Genomic DNA, 18,459 nt, shown 5'->3' with positions numbered 1-18,459 from the left:
AGTTGATTTTGTAGACACAGTCTTCCGGTGAGAACGGTTAAGTGGGGTACAACTTTCCATTCTCTTTTACTAAATCTTTCAGGAAGGTGGTTTCTATATCTGTTTCATTTTTCAATAACCCTTGATATGGTGGGAGATGTTGCCGTGGAATGGTATAAAGATTCTAATTGTAGGTTTATCATTTTTAGGTTTATCAGGTTTTGGTAGATTGGATAATGTGGCATTGATGAACTTGTTGACCATTTGTTCTCGGTATCCGTTGTGTTGGGTAAATACTTCTTTTAAGCGTTGAATTTAAACCAGGCCAAGGAAGTTACTGGTGACAGATTAAATGTCAATAGAGTTTGTAGTGACAGTTAACGTATTGGCCTTGAGTATGCTAACCGACAAAAACGTTCCCGTCGTCCATGAACGTTATTTGTAGATAAAACAATAAAACCAAGACAAATTAATTGATTCTAAATATTATGGAAATATTAATCCGGCTGTAAAATCTATTCTGGAAGTCATTCGTGGAAATTAGGGTCTGATTGAGCTTGCATGGGGATCTTAATCATCATGAAAAACGGACATTGTACATACATTTAATGCGATTGGTTTTTAGTATCTCTGGATTTTGTTGGAACAAGGGAAGGGCAACAGAAAAAAGGGGAACAATGTCTTCATTAGGGTGGGCATTTCCTTGAATAATTAAGGTAACTCTGTCGAAATTGGAGAGCACATTTTCGGAAGGGAGGGGGCAGCCACCCCCCGCTCCCTTCCCTATACCCAGGTAGGAAATCTCATCGAATTTGTGTGTTATCAACCATTTCCAGTTTCTGTTGTTTTTGCATTTATGATTGACTACCTGCCAAGCACGACTCTGCAATGAGTTTTTTTTGCTTAGGTTGCCCAGAGTAGTGAACAATTTCAATACTCTGCAAAATGAGTGTCATCTATTTAGGACACCAGCCTCAATGTTGATTTGTAAAATACAACTAGATTAATGTCCAGTCGTCAATTGTCCTGTCTTGGCATGTCTAAAAAATAGGTGTTGTAACAGCGGTCACAGATTATATCTGTTGTATTGGACCGTCTGCTAGTCTTTCCAACAGACCGTGTAAGGGACATTGGTCCGCAAAAATGAATTTTAGTACCACGGACCATCTAGACCTTGATACAGGCTCCTCCACTTCAATATCGTTACAACATTGTGCAACAGTGAAAGTTGCGACATTCCATGTTATTTTTCACTAAGCTTAAAATCACGACCATAATTTCTCAGCAAGCCGCCTGATTAAAGCCTCCAATGTCCATTATTTTCCGATTTACGATGGGCTGTTCATTATCAAATGGTTCACTGCATATCTGACAAACAGGCGATACTGTATCCATTTGTGTTTCAACATCTGAACCATTTTGTGCATTAACTTCGCCACATGGCACATGCTGGGGGGTTGGATGGCCGAATGGTTAGCATGTGCACGCTGTATCACTGTCATTGAGTCAACTGGCGTGGTTTCAAATCCCCGGTTGTACGTGACAAGGAGTAGGGTTGCCTGTCCAATCTCCTGGGGTTTCTCCGGGTTTTCTCCTTTCTCCCACTGCTAAAGACCCCAACGCGCAAGCGAATTATTGAAATAAAATTAAAACCATATGTTAGTCCCGAAATGACTTAGTCTGTCGAGTGGACGTTAAACCACATCTCTCTCTCTCTCTCTCTCTCTCTCGCCACAAGTTCAATAGGTATGATCAGCTTCCGCAGTGACTTGGGAATGGCCCCAGTCGAAATACCCCTACACCGCTACCGCAGTGAGACATTTCAAATGAAATTTACTGGATATTGCGTGAATGCCATTGTATTAGGTCAAAGATAGGAGTATCATTAATCTACAATCCCTAATTGGATATCGTTTGGCAAACAGAGGGGGATTTACCCGTTACTGACTTGGTTGTGATGCTGTGGTAACTTTGCTGTTTGACCCCGGGTATCATTTTACCCTTATAATGGTCAGTCTGTGCCTTACTTAGTCTAACGATCATTTGGAATAAATCGATGAATGTGAACTTCATTTCATTTTGTCATTTGTTTCTTCGTCAGTTTCATTAGGTGACTTTAATAACACTTAAAAATCAAATAACCCCTACTTTTTTTGAATAGTATATATGTGAGCGTATAAAAACGACCAGAATATACCACAGTACTTTTATATTAGAGGCAGAAAAAATCAAATAATACATAGTAAACTGAGATTAGGCTGCAGCGATTTAAATGGTCATAAGTTTTTGAGACATTTAACGGATAGCCCCGCCTGCGCGTGTGGACGCTATTTTGTAGATTATTACCATTATATATTATGCGCCATCCATTGATTTACTCGAGCCGCGATTTCAAGATATCCTCTCAGTTGACCAGAATCAGTTGATTTTTAACACTATTCATAACTTTTTAGAATTGTCAAAACGTTTCTAACATTATCTCGTCTGTTATTGGTTTATTTACTCTATGATTCATGTATACATAATATAGCAAATAACACTTCACGTTTTAGTAGGTCTTATATGGAGGGGTGGCGATTTGCGGCACTACTTGGTAAATATAATGTAACGAAACGGTCAAATATATATATATTTTTATGTTCTTGTTGTATATGTTCTGTATGTACATAAATTAAACTTATTTCTGTAAATTCTGGAGAGGAGTCAACACAGGCTTAACCTGTTCTCCAATCCATTTCAAATGAAATAAAATATTGTTTACAAAAAAAAACCAATGAGAAAGTCCTATTGCAGATTCATCTTGATCTCAAGGTGACAAGTGGCAACTTAAACCACTAGGGATTTGGTATCGTTTAGAACGTTTTTTTTAGAGTCCTGAAGCAGTCTTTATCTGAACTTTACGAACTTTTCCGTCCGATCCAGGATAAACTTTGTGTATAACCGCCATTTTCCACTGTCCCCTTTTTTGGTTTGGGTCTATTTCCAGTACAAGATCTCCTATTTTTAGATTGTCTCTTGATCTGTACCATTTATTTCGCGGGATAAGAGTTGGGGCGAAATATTTTAGCTAACAATGCCAGAATTCAGCGATCCGACTCTGGGCACTTCGATTTAAATTCCTTGGATTGATATGATTTTCATCTTCAGGTTGTGGAGGAGTGATGTTTGGTCCAAATAATAGATCGTTTGGTGTGATTGGTGGATCCTCGAAAATTTCGTTTAATGCGGGATATAATGGTCGACTGTTTATAAGATATGTTGTTTCGGCTAAGATAGTATTCCACTGTTCTTCAGTGTATTCGCGCATTTTACACGTAGCATTTAGAGCTTGTCTAACGGAATGAATGAGGGATTCCACCACACCATTCATGTGACTTGCGTGAGGTATATTCCAGTCCCATTGGAACTGCAAGTTACGTCCATATTTTTGTGTTATCACATTTTCGACTTTGTTTTCATTATTTCTTTCAAGTAAGTTTGTGAGCCAATGAAATTAGTTCCTTGGTCGGACCATGAACATTTAGCTTGACCTCTTATACACAAAAATCTACGATATGCCATAAGGAATGTGTCTGAGCTTTTGTTGGTAACAAGTTCAAGATGTATTGCTCTTGACGTCATACCGGCGAATATTATAACTTGATCCTCTTTAAGAGTTTTTTGTCCTAACTTGATGTGAACTGGACCGCACATATCAAGCGGGGTGTTGTAAAATACTGGAAATCCTGCAGCTACTCTGAGTTCTGGTAGCTGTCCCATTAGCTGTTTTTCTGGCTTTCGACGCAGTTTTCTACACGTAATACAGTTTCTAGTTAGAGAGTTAGCAGTAATCCGAAAATCCAGAAATGTTTTCTAGCTTCTGCTATGAGACTTTTACAACCACAATGTCCACGTCTCTCGTGCAAATGAATTAGTAGTAAATTCACAAATTTGTGGTCCTTTGGTAAAATGATTGGATTTCGTTGATCCGTTGGTAAGGTTCGGATGTTTTCAGGTCTTCCGTGTGCTCGAATTATCCCGTTGTCATCCGGTAGTAGTGTGAATCCCAATTTTTGTGATGGATTTTGAAGATTCATTTTGAGTCCATTTATATAACACATTTTGTGAATGTTTTAGTTCAGATACAGTAATTGAACCTTTGTTAAAGTCCCGTTTCGCGATATATTTAGCGAATCGTATTAAATGACACAGATATCTTCTTAGTTTGATAAAGCTTGAAACACTGTTTAAGAGTTTATCAGTAACGTCCGTTGTATTATTGTTCTGAATTGCATGCGTTGATCCTTTTATGGTTTTGTATTCAGCTAGGGTTTGTTTAGATTCATCTTCGTGCGTTGACAGTATTTCCTGTATTTCAGCGACTCTAGCTGACACGAATGGTCGAAACTTCTGTGGTGGTGATTTTAGCCACTTTAAAGCTGTAGTCGAGTCACACCATAAGAACACGGGAAAATCTTTGGCTCCGGCAAATGTGAGTGCTTTGATCAGCGACTCATACATTCTGGAGTAAACACCCTAACATTTCTAGTCGTGGTATAGACTTCTTCTTTAGCGGCGCCACTAAGGCTTTGGTTAACACTGGAACGCATACATATTCATTATTGTTTAATGTCCATCTTAAAAATACTACGCCACCGAAAGCCATTTCTCCATCGTCACAGAAACCGTGTATTTCGGGTTTGTCTGTCGCGTTTTCTGGTTTCGATTTCCTTTCGAAGGTTGTCCGGAGAATTTCATTCATTGGCTGAATATTATTCAACCATTTAGTTTGTAAATCTTCGGGTAGACTTTGATCCCAATTATATCCTATGGCCCATAAATTTTGCATGTCTATTCTGAACTTAATTGTTACAACCGAGACAAGTCCGATTGGATCACAGACTTGTGCAAGAGATGCTTGTCTGTCGCGTTTTCTGGTTTCGATTTCCTTTCGAAGGTTGTACGGAGAATTTCATTCATTAGCTGAATATTATTCAACCATTTAGTTTGTAAATCTTCGGGTAGACTTTGATCCCAATTATATCCTATGGCCCATAAATTTTGCATGTCTATTCTGAACTTAATTGTTACAGCCGAGACAAGTCCGATTGGATCCCAGACTTGTGCAAGAGATGCTAGGCATTTAGGTTTGTTGAAGATTCCTTTGACTTCACTTATTGAATACTTTTTGTACGAAAAGGTGTCCGTTTGTTTGTTCCATTTGTGTCCAAGAATAGTTGTTACTACTTCTTTTGAAGTATCCTGATCAATGAGTCCGTTATTAGAATACCAGCACTTTATTTTAAAGTGGCCTTGGTCAAGAATAGAATCGATATTTTCTATTGTGTTTTTAGCTTTATCTTGAGTTGCTTTTGACCCAGCTAGCTATATCATCAACGTATGTCCTGTTTAACAGTTCTTTAGCTGCTTCCGGGTATTTGGTTTCTGACATTTTGGCCAGTACGTTGATAGCATTTGATGCAATTGAAGGAGCAGGTTTATCTCCGAAACTTAGTCGTATCCATTTGGTATATTTTGGGTAGCTCGCTTGGACTTGGTCGCCACAAGAACTGATGGAAGACTTGATCATCAGGATGAACAAGCACTTGGTAAAACATCTTTTGAATGTCCCTTGTGTATGCTACATTATCCCATCTCCATGCTATTAGACCTTCTAATAAACTGTTTATTAAATTGGGTCCCTTTTTTAACCTTGCGTTTAAGGAAAGTCCATCGTGTCCCTTTGTACTTGAATCGAACACTAGCCGTACTTCAGTGGATCGTCCAGGCGTAAATACTGCCTGCATTGGATGGTAGAATTCAGGTTTAGAGTGATTTACTTCACCTTGATGGAGTATCTTCACAAAACCAGAATCAACCAATTTGTTGACTTCTGCATTAACGACTTCCAGTTTGTCTTTCTTTATCAAGGATCTTTCTGTAGACTCCATCCTTTTGTAGGCGAGGTCATAGTTGCTGTACAGAGGCGGTCCTTTAGACACCTAGGGCATTCTAACTTGTATTCTTCCGTCGATAAGTTGTGTTGATTCGCTTAATAGTTTAATGAAGCGATTTTCTTTCAATACGTCTTCAGAACATACACAATATTTTGTTGGCTTGATACCAATTTGGTCCTGACACAACAGCTGCTTTATGTCAAGGTTTGTTTGAGCACTATTAAAGTTCTCGATCACAGCCGATTTTACAAAATTACAGGATTTGAATTCAGTCTTGTCATCAACTGAACCCAGAATATACCAACCGAAAATATTTTTCTTCGCTATAGGTTGACCACTTTCACCAACTTTTGATGCAAGGTCGATGACGATAAATGCATCTGAAAATTCAGTACCGATAAGAATGTCTATTTTTCCACCATCTAGGTAAAGTTTGTCTATTAGTGGTTGCAGATGACTGTATTTTTCCAAAGATTTGACACAGTTTTAGCATCACTACATGGTTTGTTAACGACGTATACATTAAAAGTTTTCTCCGCCGCCGTGTCGTCAAATGGAGACACTGTTACGGTAAGTATTTCTGAAAGTTCTACTCTCCGTTCACCTCCGGCAAGAAGCATGTTTAATGTGATTCCTTTTCCACATAAACCCAGTTTCTTGGCGTATTCTTTTCTCATTAGACATATGTCGGAACCAGAATCTTGGAAGATTATTGCTTTCTTCTTGTTGTTCTGAGGATCATTTACCAGAATCATTTGAACAGGACACTGGGCGGATACACAATTGATTCTTCTATCTTGTACCATCAATGATTGATTAGTACCATTGGCTGTTGTTGTATCATTTGAAAATGGTCTGGCGTTTGGATTCAAACCCCCTTTGTAATAGCAGTCAATGTGTAGTAATGTGTTGTGTTGTTATTAGCTTGTTCACATTTATCTGTATGATGTGTACTAAAGCACTTTCGACAACGTTTTTGTTTTCTAACAATTCTCCAACGATCATGAATCGTCATTAACGAACAGGTTGCCAGCTGGATCGGTCGAATAGGTCGCTAGACGAATAGGTCGCCAATTTGTGTTCGGTTAATATCTGTCACGTGCCAGCTATCACGTGATGTAAACAATTAGCCATGTGGCTTAAATTGTGTCACAGTGTCCAGTTTAGAAACTTAATTTACACAAACGCGTTGTATATTATACCTTCAAAATACCATAAGTTCTTGTTCTTAATATCCTAATAAAGATTACCTTTCATCAGATTTTCTGCCAAACGGCGAAACGATCACAAAATACAGCGCTAAATTTGCTCCAAATTTGTATGTTTACTATAGTGACTAGTGAGCGTGTCGAACCAACTACGTCACTTCCGGTATTAATAAAAATTAATTTCTCGCTTGCAAATTATTTTTTGCATATGTTATAGGAGGGATTATTTCTAAATATATATTTATTATTTATGGAAACCTTATTGAAAATCGTTGGTCTTCCCCTTTAATATCCCAGTTTTTTTGTGTACATGACGTCATCTCTTTATACCATTTAAAATAAAGCTCCCTGCTGCAGCTATTTTTAAGAAAGTCGCCCCTCTATAAGTGTAAAGAAAGGTTGAGGTTGATAATTATGATTTAGGGTTTTAGTTGTTATCTGAGACTATAAAGACTGTTTTTGTCCCATTCGGAAAACTGTTTTTTTTTTGTTTTTTTTTTATTCCATTTACAATTCGTGTAGATCTCTGAAACTAACAGATAGTGTTCTGAATATTGATTTTTCCCTTGTTTTTAACAATTATTACTTATAGCTATTGCGAAAGTTGTGTACAGACCGGAAGTTGTGTAAATCTTTAACGTGCACGAAAATTGAAAACCGGCCCTAATTATGTGAATTCCCAACCGATTTTCGAAAAAGTTATATTCTTGTACAGCTGAGGATATTGAAATACCATGTCGTTCTCATTTTTTCTTCAAAATTTGAAAATTTACTAAAATTGTTATTTCTTGGTACTCTGTTGTGTGAAACCACTGTATAATTTTTTGAAATGTTAGGGGTAGCCGAAAAAAGAGATCGAAAATTTGGAGCATTTTTAGATGTCTATTTCTCGAAAAGTCAACATAATATTTTTATATAATTACCCTGGTTAGAAAGGTACGAACAATTAGAGAGAGAGAGAAATGGGGTTTAACGTATAATATAGAGAGTCATTTTTCAAAGTGGCAATATTTGAACTAAGGGTGTTCTACTGTTAACCAATATCTGGCACTGGTGCTTCTAGAGTGAAAATATTTCATATTAGTAAATAACAGTTGCTCCTGAAATTAATATCGCAGTTTTTTTGTGTACATGACGTCATCTCTTTATACCATTTAAAATAAAGCTCCCTGCTGCATCTATTTATAAGAAAGTCGCCCCTCTTTAAGTGTAAAGAAAGGTTGAGGTTGATCATTATGATTTAGGGTTTTAGTTGTTATCTGAGACTACAAAGACTGTTTTTGTCCCATTCGGAAAACTGTTTTTTGTTTTGTTTTTAACAATTATTACTTATAGCTATTGCGAAAGTTGTGGACAGACCGGAAGTTGTGTAAATCTTTAACGTGCACGAAAATTGAAAACCGGCCCTAATTATGTGAATTCCCAACCGATTTTCGAAAAAGTTATATTTTTGTACAGCTGGGTATATTGCGGAAGCGATAACGACCGAATTGAAATACCATGTTGTTCTCATTTTTTCTTCAAAATTTGAAAATTTACTAAAATTGATATTTCTTGGAATTTTGAGTTTTCGATTACATATTTGGATGGGAGGCGTCTGTTCGATTCTACCGATCTAGGATTATCATGATGTGAATTGTTCAACTCTATTTTTCAATTCCCTTCTCTATCGCAATGCGCATGCAAAGAACGTGTCAATATCTGAGTTATGCTAGTGTATTTGGGTTTTTTCTTTGGGGGGGGGGGTGGAGTGGTGAGGATAGTCTTTTGTCATGCATCTGTCGATCGTGTGACGCCTTGGCACGGTGAAAGCCTTCAGTCTTGCAAGCAAGTCTAGTTATTATTATTATTTACCGCGGGAGCTTATTTCTCCATGATCGAAAACAGATATCGATCTGGGGTTCAATTTTCTATCTGGAAACCATGTGGTGGTTACTTGATAAAGTATTTTTGAAACTTCTGCGCAGACCGGAAGTGGTCCAATTTTGAACGGTAGCAATAAATCAAAAATCGGCCGGGGTTTCGCCAATTCTTTACCTATTTTAAAACAATTCACATTTTTGGAAACCCTGAATCTTTTCCGAGACAATGGCTATCTGACATTTTTCAATTTCGAACATTCATCTATGGCTTTTGTCGTTCGAATTTTGAAAATACGTTGATTAGGAGATAATTTCTGTAATTTTTCAGAAGGCAATTCGATTCCAGTAATATAACTTTCATTCAGAGTTATCACCCTTTATTTTTACGAACTTTCTGCCCATTTTGTGAGCCCGAGTTTCGTTTTACGGCCGAATCGACGTTTCTGAAACTTCTGGAACATGAAGTTATAGTCCGAAACCAACTGATAAAACTATTTCGATAAGGATCCTTAAACCGGAAGTGGTCGAAAAAAATGTCCGATATTTTGAAGAAAACGCAAAAAAATGGGTGCTTTAGGGAAAAACGTGATTTCTCCACCCGATATCAACGGATTAAAGAAATTAAGGTACCGTTGGGTGGCCCTGGGATTTGACTGTCATATGATATCCATTTCACACGAGTCCTACGACAGGACAGCAAAATATGACATGCTGAAATTCAAGTATTTTCTGATTTGGAGCGTTTTTGGACACCTATATCTCGAAAACTACTCCAAGGATTTTTCTTAAACTTTCCCCATCGAGAGTCCCCCCGGTAGCCGTGTGCATGAATCCATCCAATAAGACTTTGAAATGTCTGGAATAGATAAAATAACGTACTGAAAATTGAAAAAAGTTGAAAAATCGTGAAATTTTGGAAAATGCTCTATTACTTTATTATACTATTCAAAAAAAGTAGGGGATATTTGATTTTTAAGTGTTATTAAAGTCACCTAATGAAACTGACGAAGAAACAAATGACAAAATGAAATGAAGTTCACATTCATCGATTTATTCCAAATGATCGTTAGACTAAGTAAGGCACAGACTGACCATTATAAGGGTAAAATGATACCCGGGGTCAAACAGCAAAGTTACCACAGCATCACAACCAAGTCAGTAACGGGTAAATCCTCCTCTGTTTGCCAAACAAGCATTGATCCGACGTGGCATACTCCTAATGAGACGTCTAAGGTCATTTTGGTCCAGATTGTCCCATTCCTGTTGCAACGCAGCAGCAAGTTCTTGGACATTGGCAGGACGTTGTTGACGTTGACGTAACCTCTGTCCAAGCATGTCCCAGACATGCTCGATGGGGGAGAGGTTGGGACTCAGTGCTGGCCAAGGTGATGTTCTGTTGTTGGAGGTAACCTGTAACGATCCTGGCCCTGTGACATCTTGCGTTGTCATCCTGGAAGATGAAACGGCGGCCATGACGTCGTGCGAACGGCACAACATGGACTGCCAAGATGTTGTCCCGGTAGTACTGGCCTGTAACACGCCCTGCAACAACATGTAAAGCCGTTCTTCCAGCAACAGTGATGCCTCCCCACACCATAACAGAACCACCCCCAAATCGATCATGTCTGATGACGTTAACGTCTTGGAAGCGCTCGTTTCGACGACGCCACACCCTCCTACGTCTGTCCAAAAAATTAAGAGTGAACCTTGACTCATCTGAAAACATCACATTGCTCCAGCGTCGATTATCCCAGTGTTGACGATCCCTACACCAACGACGTCTTGCCTGAATGTGATGATCTCTCAAACAAGGGATCACGCGAGGACGTCGGGCGCGAAGGTGACCCCTATGCAGTCGATTCCGAATCGTCTGGCCACTCACTCTCACACCAGTGTCTGTTTGAAGACGAGCGCTGATCTGATTTGCTGTGATGACACGATTTATCAAGGCCAAGGTACGGATTAATCGATACTGGGCTTGAGTTGTCGCCCTTGGTCGACCTGAGCGTGGTCTGTCCTGTACAGATTGTGTATCACGGTATCTGGACCATAGCCTGCTTATGACAGACTGAGAAACATTCATCGTCCGCGCCACAACCGCCTGTGTTGTGCCGATCTGTAGCATGCCAAGGGCACGTAACCTTTCATTTTGGGTAAGCCGACGCATATCAAAATTTGTTTTCTGGTCACTAAAACAATTAAACTGATGTTTCCACCCTGGAATTCAATGCCACAATGACTGTAACATTCAAAGTCAGAGTCGTGCAAATCTTGGGTTGGACCCCCATGATGATCCCAAGCATCACCTGCATTCCATGCGGTAGCTATTGGTGCGTTTGGGCGTCACATGTAACTGGAAATGTTTCTTCTGTTAGGTTCTATAGTGACTTTTTTCGTAGTCATTTGCATATTTTAGTATTATGCCCCCAAAATCAAATATCCCCTACTTTTTTTGAATAGTATATTTAAACAAATTTTACAAAAAAGTTACACCCTCAGATAGCTGACCTATTACGATTCTAACGATGTATACTATGTATTGAAATATTTAAATTTAATTTTCGATATATTGACATTTTTGCATTTTTGGCACTATTGAACATAGGATTTCCCAGGGACATTTTATCTGATCAGACAATGTAATATATCATTACATAGCCCTGTGGCTATTTGATAAGCCAATCCGGTTATTAAAACTATCCCGACAATAATCTCCATACCGGAAGTATTCAAAAAATGAAGAAATAAGGTTTAAAAAAATAGCGCTCTTCCGAAAAACTTGATTTCTCCATCAGATGTTAGCGGACGAAAAGAACTAAAGTATCGCTGGATAGCCCCATTAATGGACTATCATATGACATCTGAATGGTACGATTTAGATGGCTAGAAATTAAATTATGGTACGCCGAAAATCTAGTATTTTCCGTTTTGGAGCATTTTAAGACGGTGGTACTTTTTACCGCCGACCACCGCCGACCAAATGCTTTTTACCGCCGACCGTCGTGTAATTACCGCCGACCAAATACTTTTTACCGCCGACCCCATTGTAATGACTTTCGACCGTAATATAATTACCGCCGACCAAATATACTATTCAAAAAAAGTAGGGGATATTTGATTTTTAAGTGTTATTAAAGTCACCTAATGAAACTGACGAAGAAACAAATGACAAAATGAAATGAAGTTCACATTCATCGATTTATTCCAAATGATCGTTAGACTAAGTAAGGCACAGACTGACCATTATAAGGGTAAAATGATACCCGGGGTCAAACAGCAAAGTTACCACAGCATCACAACCAAGTCAGTAACGGGTAAATCCTCCTCTGTTTGCCAAACAAGCATTGATCCGACGTGGCATACTCCTAATGAGACGTCTAAGGTCATTTTGGTCCAGATTGTCCCATTCCTGTTGCAACGCAGCAGCAAGTTCTTGGACATTGGCAGGACGTTGTTGACGTTGACGTAACCTCTGTCCAAGCATGTCCCAGACATGCTCGATGGGGGAGAGGTCGGGACTCAGTGCTGGCCAAGGTAATGTGGTGATGTTCTGTTGTTGGAGGTAACCTTTAACGATCTTGGCCCTGTGACATCTTGCGTTGTCGTCCTGGAAGATGAAACGGCGGCCATGACGTCGTGCGAACGGCACAACATGGACTGCCAAGATGTTGTCCCGGTAGTACTGGCCTGTAACACGCCCTGCAACAACATGTAAAGCCGTTCTTCCAGCAACAGTGATGCCTCCCCACACCATAACAGAACCACCCCCAAATCGATCATGTCTGATGACGTTAACGTCTTGGAAGCGCTCGTTTCGACGACGCCGCACCCTCCTACGTCTGTCCAAAAAATCAACAGTGAACCTTGACTCATCTGAAAACATCACATTGCTCCAGCGTCGATTATCCCAGTGTTGACGATCCCTACACCAACGACGTCTTGCCTGAATGTGATGATCTCTCAAACAAGGGATCACGCGAGGACGTCGGGCGCGAAGGTGACCCCTATGCAGTCGATTCCGAATCGTCTGGCCACTCACTCTCACACCAGTGTCTGTTTGAAGACGAGCGCTGATCTGATTTGCTGTGATGGACACGATTTCTCAAGGCCAAGGTACGGATAAATCGATCCTGGGCTTGAGTTGTCGCCCTTGGTCGACCTGAGCGTGGTCTGTCCTGTACAGATTGTGTATCACGGTATCTGGACCATAGCCTGCTTTTTTTGAATAGTATACTTGTTACCGCCGACCAAATGCTTAATGATTCCTTGTTACCGCCGACTATTTTACGGACGGTTTTTTTTTTATAAAAAAGAATACAACAAGAATGTTATTTTTTATTTGAGGTGTAATCACGTACAACTGTCGAAAAACATCTATATATATTTTAAAGAATATGGAAGGCAAAACTAAAATTTAGACATTGAAGGGCAAATATATCAAGATTGTTTCAGCTACTGGTTATAAATAAATAACATTTTAGGCCTATCTTCTATTAGTGCGAACACTTCTACACCTTTTGGTTTGATGGGGTTTTTTGGCTGGTAACTTTGCTTTCTTTACTACACAAATTTGTTTGTTTGTTGAACAAATAATTTCTTCTTCGTCGCGCTTCCTTTTCGAGTCTTTAAGAAAATTTGCAAATATTTTTCTTTTTGCTCTTCGCTGAAACAGCGCCACTTTTGTTCAGAAACAGAATATGCTTTATAGCGACCACAAAGTTCATAATCTCCAGAAAAATACAGGGTAGATCTTAAATTAATTAATTGAAAATTCACACACATATACAGCTTCTCGATTAATTCCGGAGCCTTTTGGGGTTTCTAGTCAATGGCACATTTAAAAAATTGGTTTGCGGATTCCGCGTTGTTATTTGTCCATAATTTGACTTCGTCACCTTTTCTCTTTGGTATATAAACGAACTTTGTTATTCTATCTTTCACGGTTTCAAGATACTTTTTTAGGTCTGGGTATTTTTCGTACACGGTTGAGATGTCATGCTTTCTTCTTTCAAAGTCTATTATGTCGTTTGCACACGCAAGTCCTTCAGTTCCAAAGAACTTATCTACAATTTGGGATCGCTCACTAGCATTAAGTCCCACTTTATTTTGTAAGTGAAATATTAAATTGTCTTTAATATGCTTGGTGCATAACCTTCTCGTTGCGTTCGGAAATGATTGTTCTATTGCGTTAGTAAGAGCTTTTTCGTCGTCCGAGCCAAATTCAATATTGTTAGGCACATTTAATTCCACCTCATTTATAACAACAAGTTGATCCGCTATAGTGTTAGAAATTCTTTATATGTTCTTATGTAAAAGGACAGGTCCCACCATAATGGGAAAATCTTTTGGTTTTTTTCCTGATAACTCGCTCACTCTTGTACACAATCGCGGTCACATCATATGTCCCCATGTTAAAAGTACGGTCTATTCCCAAAATTGGAGACTTTGAGTTTTTTAAAAAGTGGTTCATGTCAACAATTTGATCTTTGGTATAACACATAACAGAGGGGACTTCACCTTTCCTATGTACTATCTGCTGTACAAAAGGTTGAGTATTCAACATTCCAATGACTTCCAGTATTTCATCCGCTACGTTGGCTGCATGCACTGTTGTTTTGGTTTTCTGTTTTTGTCTATATAATGTGTTTTGGATTTGTTTCATGTTTGCAGGTCCATGCTGTGTTGGATTTGTATTCATGTATATAAACATTTGTTTGGGTTTTACATGTTTATTTTTAATAATCTCTTGTAGCACTTCCGGGTTGGTTCTAGGTTTACTTTACATTACATAGCGACGGAATAACATTAAACTATACTGATACAGTATACAATATTTCTGGACTTGATATTCCTACGGACGAGGGTTTGACAGTACACAAAGGTAGGTTGCCAGGCAACAAAACATACGCCCACAGCAGCTAAATCGTCCGAGCGGTCGTCAAGGGTTGTCGCATATTAATTCCTTTGTAGGTAATTGGAGGCCTTTACAAGACAGTTCCATACAGACCAGATTATAAATTTTGTCGTTTCAGGGTTTACAAGGTTCTACAAACTGAAACAAGGTTCTACAAACTGAAACAAGGGTCTCAACTCTGTAAGTAATCTACAGAAATTGTTGAAATTTGACAGGCTTTTTCGTTTTACTAATTTAAATAATGCATATAAATTTCATACAGATCACATGATGACTTTTGTCATTTAAACGTTCACAATCGCCATAACTCTAGAAATTATTGACGGAAATTGCTGAAATTCAATAGACCTGTTTCACAAACTTAAATGGTACCTTCAAACGGTACTGTGAGTGTTTTTCGATAATTATATATTTATCAATAATGGATGTAATAGATTTTTTGATTTAATGTTTGTGCGTGATCACCAGGACCATTTTGATGTGAAATATATGTATTGCTTTTGTATTTTGACCTATCTGTCATGGTGAATGTTTACATTGTGTCGATCAGCTGTCAACTGTCAAAAATTCAAAATGGCCGCCCCGATGGGCCTGCCGTTAGCAACCTTTATTGACAGATAGTTTGATCTCTGCAACTTTTATTGTAAACGCCATAGTGGTTGACTGTGACTTGTTGTGCTCTGTGTTTTTCGTGCCTGTGATTTATTGTGGATTAATGTGGATTTCGACATACAAATATATATTATTAATGCGCAGGCGTGGTAAAGCCGTTACTTTCAAATAATTGTATAACAGTTTTTGTTAAGATATAATTTGTTGATAAATTTGCGACAGATTTCAGTTCTATTGTCGTGCATGTGGAACATTTTTATGCGAAGTAGTGTTTGCTGTTTAAATATAACTATTGCGAAGAAACATTTATTTATCGCCTTTTCATTAAAATTTAGGCCTAATTTTAGGAAGCCTAGATTGAAAACATTATGAAAGCGCCTAGGAGGCAGCTGTGCATTTGTCCTGCATGTGTTTTTGTTTAAAATAGTAACTCTGAATGCAGTATTTTATCAAAATGTTTCATAATAATTTGTATCTGTTGTGGCTAGTGAGCTATCTGAATCCACTCACCTACTATCAATCACAACTGAACTCTTACAACAATAACATTCAAGCCAAATCTCATTGTTTTAGTAATAATAATAATAATATTAATAATAATAGAGGCGTGAGGAGTGGAAAGCAGTGGGTTAAAAAGATTGATGTTTTAAATCCAACTACTACTATTAGAAATGATACAGTAAAAAGACACAGAACAGTAAACAGGGGCAATCTTGTTACTATTCCAATAATTTCTAAACAAATCGATCAACGCCCAGACAATACACAATTGTGTCTAAATGCATGGCCCGTCGAAAATAAAACAGTCGCTTTGAATGATTATATATACGACAACAATGAAGTAATTGGGAGAAATCAAAGACATTTAAAAGTTATCACCACCAACAGACCATATGAACCTCTAAACACTAATCCACTGAATATTAACATTAATCATAGCAATCTCATCCAGCTCACCTCAAACTCTATCAAATATCACAAACAGATCAAAAACTTTAGACCAAAACAGAAGATAAACAACAATCTTATACAAATTAGAAAGGCGGTTGAAAATGAAGCGTCAGTTTTAACAACTTCGTTTGGATTAATTAATGCCAGATCCGTAAGAAATAAAACAACAATTTTATCTGATTATATTTTTGAAAATTCTATTGATATTTGTGGAATAACTGAAATGTAGCTGAATAATGACTGTTCGGACTCATTGACAATCGCAGCTTTAGTACCTGATGGATATTCTATACAACATTGCCCTCGCGGTTCACGTGGAGGAGGCGTAGCACTTATATTTAAGTCATCTATTAAGTGTAAGAAAATCCGTATTGACCGTTTTGATTCTTTTGAAATTTTGGATTGTTCTCTACAGTTTTCTTTCAAGGAAATTAGGATTATTACAATTTACCGCCCGCCCAATAGCAAATTGTGTCAAAAGTTTATGGATAATCTCTCTGTCTTGGACAAATTAATTTTTGATCATTTCCCGGCAACTTTTAATCTTATGATCCAGAAACCACAACCAACAATAAAGACTTTAACATATCGAAGGTTTAAATCATTTGACATAAATAAATTTAAAGCGGAAATAGTGAACTCGAATTTCAATGGCATTCAACGTATTCAAGATATACAAGAGAAGGCAACCCAATATCACTCAAAGCTTGCTGAAATTTTGGACTCGCTTGTTCCTCTTCAAACGAAAACATTTACTATTCGTCCCAATACGCAGTGGTTTAATGATTCTATTTTAGAAGCCAAAAGGGACCGTAATAAGGCTGAACATTTGTGGCGGAAAACAAATCTACATGTCCATAAACAGATTTATAATTCTTTAAAAAACAATGTGAATAAATTAATTGAAGATGCTAAAATTAAATTTTACTCTGATAAAATAGAAAATGGCGAAAACAGACAAAAAGACCTGTATAAAGTTGTGAATTCCCTTTTGGACCATAATGGTGAGCGTACTATCCTCCCGGACAATGATAATGACACTGAACTTGCAAATTTATTCTCTGATTTCTTTCAAATAAAAATACAGAAATTACGAACTGAACTTGATGATTTAAATAAAACTATTGATTTTAACGCTCATGATTTTGATAAGTTAGAAAATTCTGTTTATTTAGAAAATTTTAACTTGGTTTGTGAATCTTTTGTTTTGTTTTAACGCTTATTAAATCGTCTGCTCCTAAATCTTGTTCATTAGATCCTGTTCCGACTTCTGTTCTTAAGGACTGTCTAGACGAAGTTATTCCAGTTTTTACCAATATTATTAATTCTTGTATATCATCCGCTACTATTCCCAACGTTTTCAAACGAGCTTATGTTACCCCTTTAATTAAAAAGTCTACACTGGATCCTAATGTTTTTAAAAATTACAGGCCAGTCTCTAACTTAAGTTTTATTTCTAAAATATTGGAGAAATGTATTGCTTCTCAGATAAAGGCCCATCTAGATGATAACTGTTTGTATGAACCATTTCAAAGTGCTTATAAACAATTTCACAGTACCGAAACAGCTTTAACCCGGGTTTCAAATGATATTTTAATGGAAATTGATAATAGAAAATGTACATTTTTAATTTTATTAGATTTATCTGCTGCTTTCGACACGGTGGACACTTCCATTCTTCTACGTAGACTTCAATTTAAATTCGGTATTTGTGGCTCTGCATTAAATCTTTTAGAGAGCTGTTTTAGTTAATTGCAAATCGTCGTCTGAATCTGTTTTGTCATCTGGGGTTCCCCAAGGTTCTGTTCTTGGTCCGATTTTATTTACCCTCTATACGTCACCATTAGGAGATTTTGTCAGAAAATATGGTCTCAGCTTTCATTTGTATGCCGATGATACTCAATTATATATTTCATTTACACCTTGGTCCGATTTTATTTACCCTCTATACGTCACCATTAGGAGATTTTGTCAGAAAATATGGTCTCAGATTTCAT

At 37.7% G+C, this 18,459-nt stretch overlaps 1 long non-coding RNA gene across 1 annotated transcript in view; it reads left to right on the top strand.

Moving 5' to 3' along the window:
- The first annotated feature begins 210 nt into the window (after nt 1–210).
- LOC126811291 (uncharacterized) overlaps nt 211–18,459 on the top strand; it is a 46,219-nt gene continuing 27,970 nt past the window's right edge. Inside the window, exons 1-2 of the long non-coding RNA XR_007675524.2 lie at nt 211–268; nt 15,018–15,079. This is a non-coding gene — a long non-coding RNA (uncharacterized LOC126811291). The remainder of the gene's footprint in view (nt 269–15,017; nt 15,080–18,459) is intronic.

Source organism: Patella vulgata, chromosome 2 (assembly GCF_932274485.2).
Source record: "Patella vulgata chromosome 2, xgPatVulg1.2, whole genome shotgun sequence".
In the NCBI taxonomy this organism is placed as follows: Eukaryota; Metazoa; Mollusca; class Gastropoda; family Patellidae; genus Patella; species Patella vulgata.
This window is presented reverse-complemented; position numbering and strand designations above follow the sequence as displayed.